The sequence below is a fragment of the Arachis hypogaea genome, chromosome 17 (assembly GCF_003086295.3).
Source record: "Arachis hypogaea cultivar Tifrunner chromosome 17, arahy.Tifrunner.gnm2.J5K5, whole genome shotgun sequence".
NCBI lineage: Eukaryota > Viridiplantae > Streptophyta > Magnoliopsida > Fabales > Fabaceae > Arachis > Arachis hypogaea.
Genome location: NC_092052.1, coordinates 132441798 through 132446155, shown reverse-complemented (window position 1 = coordinate 132446155; position 4358 = coordinate 132441798). Strand labels below are relative to the sequence as shown.

General features: G+C 37.2%; 1 long non-coding RNA gene across 1 annotated transcript; it reads left to right on the top strand.

The window, feature by feature from the left end:
* Nucleotides 1–1689: 1689 nt before the first annotated feature.
* On the top strand, nt 1690–2111 carry LOC140181079 (uncharacterized). Its single transcript, XR_011875717.1, has 3 exons — nt 1690–1825; nt 1911–1967; nt 2052–2111. It is a non-coding gene; the product is annotated as an uncharacterized lncRNA (long non-coding RNA).
* The last annotated feature ends 2247 nt before the right edge of the window (nt 2112–4358 follow it).

Sequence of the window (4358 nt, the reverse complement as noted above, 5' to 3'; positions counted from 1 at the left end):
AGAAAACGAAAGAGCAGAAAGAGAAAACTTCAAAGAGAAGACAAAAGAAAATAAAGAAAGAAGAGGGAAAGGTATTTATAAGGTACTAGGGGCATTATCGTCAAAAGATCCCCTCGTTAAGAGAGCGCACCGTTACCAACGTAACCGCCCTCCACTCATAAATGCGAAAAGCCAAAGCGACGCGACGGTTGATAAGACGCAACGATTGACAATTCAAAATCACGTCGGTTTCCGACGTGATTGCAAAAGATCGACTTCGGTGCCTCCGAACTCCATCCATACTCGAATCCAACCCTTAGCAAAGAGATCGGACTCAAGTAAGGGCACTGTTCATCCCCTGGCCTAATACAATGGTCAGGCCCAATCAATACAAAAAGGCCTAATCCAAAGGGTTGGCCTTCACCATTCACCCGACCTTCCCAAAGAGGTCGGATTCGACAAATAACTGGCAGATAATACTTATTCAAATAAGTAACTGCCTCCTTAAATCTCTCACCCACTTTCAGAAGAGATATCCTAACAACCCTAAGATAAAGGGGCGGTTATCTACCATCAGAAGTGAAACTATACCAACGGTGGTTATTGGATCATCACCTATAAATACACTGACACACTCAGGTAAACTCAAGTCCAATATATTAAAGCCTGCTTAACCCCTTGCTGACTTAGGGATCAGAGTATCTTTACAGGTACTACCCCCCATTCCTTCAAACACACAACTCGAACGGCGGTTCCCAAATGTAAAGCAAGTCAGAAACCACCTTCCTCTAACGCTTGGACCTCTCATTCAAGCCCAACCATCCGGTTCTGGGTAAGCCCCGGAACAATTATAAACCAAGTTTTCATCCAAAACATAATTATAAATATTGTCTCCAAAGCAAAATAAATATAATCCAAAACATTCAATTTTCATCTTCATTCTCTTGTAAGTTGGGTTTTGGCAAAAAAATTACAAAAATACTCCCTTACTAAAAAAATGCTAAGACCGGTGGGAAAGCCCGTGTAACAACCCCGATTTTCGAGTACGCTAGATCGTTTCTGAATACACGAATTTCTCCGAAAGATCAGTAAAGGGAATACCTCTTCTGTATCATCAAGCATCTCAATCCTCATTGTCATTATATTATCTTTAACTCAGGACCTTAGTTGAGACAAGCTCGATAACGCGGTCACGAAGAACCTAATTTTTGAACCGTATCGGTTAGGGGTTTTGATTCGGTTTTTCGTAAATAGTCTCAGTTTGACAAACCAGACTCGATTTATGAGAGGAGAGAGATAATAGTATAATATATTAGTATTAGAAAATGCTTGAATGATATTATAAGGTTACCTGGTCTGTTTTAGTTAAAAACAGAAATCGGTTTAACCGGATTTACGGTTTACTGGTGCAGCTTAGCACCAGCACTCTCTGGTGACTTTAGCAATGCTAAGGCCTCATTATATATGTTCTATTCTCATAATAAATATGTTACTAGTATCATTTATGCTAGTAGCTCAGAAAATAATTTTTAGAGATGTTTTTACGAGTGTTCCGATACATCTAGTTTTAGTAGTTATACACCTGAGATATTTTAATATTATTTTAATCCACCTCCAAGCCAACCAATCACAACTCACCTTACACCCCCAAGACCTCCAAGGCTGTCTCATTTCATCATTTTGGCCGAAAATAACAAGAGAGAAAAGAGAGAAACTTTCAAGAACACTTAATCTTCAAAGCTTGATTTCTTTTGAACTAAAACTCAAATCAAAACTCCGTTTTCACCAAAATGATCCTCTCTTCTTCCTCTACATAACCATGTAACTTATCAAGGATGGAAATAAGGTGAGATGGCTGTCTCCCTCCCATTTCAATTCGGTTTTCAAGGAAAACCATGCAAAACATGTGTTTTCTTGATGTTCTTCCTTAGGAATCATGCTTAACTTGACTTGAGGGCCAAGAAATGTGAATTTTCAGCAAGTCTAAGGTGAGATATCTCTTCCTAACATACTGAGTGAGATTTGGTCAGTTGAGAGTTTTTGGATTTAAAGTTGTTCTTGATGTGATTTAGGAGGAAAAAGTGCTTAAGGACCACCTGAAAGTTTAACCGAATTAGGAGCAACAAAACCAGGTAGGGATTGACGAATTTAATCTTGATTGATTGTGTTTGAGTTGTGTGATTATGATATGGTTTGTTTATGCTTGAAATTGATTGTTTATATGAGTAATTCTTGATGAAATTTTGGTGAAAATTTGATGAAATTTGATGATATTCAACTTTGAATTTGTGTTCTTCATGGCTGCTGGAAAAACGAACCCTAGACCTTAAATTGGGGTTCAATTTGTGTTAAAATCATGTAGAAAAGATGGGGTTTTAGTGGCTGCAAATTTATTATGAATTATGGTAAAAATCGGTTGCTGAAAAGACTGAAAAACGGGTAAAAACAGAGAAAGAATCTGAAGAATTTACGAAGAACACGAAGAACACTTTGAGTGTGGTGAAGAACAATGAAGAACACCTTTTAGATCTTAGAATGGGCAAGGAAGTAATTATTTTTGTGTTTGAGGGGTTATTTGGTAATTTCTGAAAGTTAGGGTGGTAAAAGTAGAAATATTAAAAGTTACGGGTGGTAAAAAGTGAATTTTAAAGGTTAAAGGTAAAGTTAAGGTAATTTTCGAAAATTTAATAATAAAATAATAAATAATAATAAAATATTAAATAATAATATTTAATTAAAAATAATATTTTAATAAAAATAATAAAATAATGCGGAAAAAGGCAGTTTTCTGTAAAAGCTTTAGAAAGACAACTTTAAGCGCAGAATCTCATAATTACCTTCATAAAACACTTAGGGAGTGGTAAAAACATATTAGTGAGGCAAAGATAAAGAAAAGATAAAAAGTTGAAGAAAAGATAAAAATCGAAGAAAAAGTCTGTAAAATTTTAACAACAGAGAAACAGACAGAGACTAGTGAACGAACTAGGGCAACATAGTTAGTTCTTGATTTGCGAATAGGGTTAGGTATTATATGAAAAGTAAAACTGTTTCAGTATAGACTTAATGAACCTATACTTGGGACAGACTAACTATTCATACCGAAATTTACATAAGCTTTAAATACATACGTTAAACAGAGAAATTAGAGCAGAGTAAAGAAACACAGAGAACAGAGTAACCAGAGCAGAATAAAGGGATACAGAGAAAAGAGAAATCAGAGAAAAGAGTAATGTGATAAAGAGAAATGGTTTGAATTAAGATGTTGTAAAAGTGAAAGATGTAAAGTTTGTACAGTATGATTGAACAGAGAAAGAAAGAGGTACTGCATAAGAATGTGAAAATGATGATGAATAATGAGAATGATTATGTAATGATTTGTTGCTTGAGGCAACCCAAGAGATATTTATTTGTTGCTTGAGGCAACCCAAGAGATGTGTTTATTCATTTGTTGCGTTAAGGCAACTCCAGATATACTTGTATGATCATCTGCTGCAGTGAGGCAGTCAGATAGATAATGGTGTGATCACTGAGAACGCTTTCCTACGGTACAGATCCATATTTTATTTCTGTAAGGCAGAGGGGTTATTTCCTGCTACAGAAGTACCGTGACCACCTGTTCCATTTCTGTAGTGGCAGAGGGGTTATTTCCTGTATATAGAAGGTGTGTCGGCATACATCCCTACAGTGGCAGATGTGTTATTTCCTGCGTGCAGAGGACCCTGTGGTGGCAGAGGGGTTATTTCCTGTACACAGGGGTATAGCCAATAGGAAAGCCTTATCCAGACAGAGGTTGCTGGATAACGTCGGGAGCGGGTTAGTAACCGACAGATGAGCTCATTACCTGCACTAGGACTAGACATGCATCATTCTTGTCTGCGCATCATTCTCTGTTGCATTCCTTCCTGTGTGTGATCTACTTCTTTATGTTTGTCTGCTCGTATGCTACTTCTGTGTTTTATTTTCTTGTATTCTTTTGTTTGTGTTCTGCTTTTTGTTGTCTCTACTTCCTCTTTCTATCTTTATCTTCTGTTTACTGTTTCGCTATATTATGTTACTCGTCTACTAATCGACCCCAAATAAATGAACGTAACTAATAACCCCGACCCTACTAAGAACTCGCCAGTTCTTACCCCTTCTCTCTCCCTTCCCCCTTCAGATGGAAGTAAGAGTACCTTACCATAGTTCACTGATGACCGTTCGCAAGAAGAGGATTCTGCTCTAGATAGTCTTCTGAGTCTAGGGTGAATTCCATTCTCTGTTTATATGTATATACTGTGAGACCAGCCAATGTCTGCACCCCGTTTGTATGCGAACTTTAACTTAAATCCTGTGTACGAGACTCCTGTTGTGTGGCTACTTGATGGGGTACCAGAGAGACG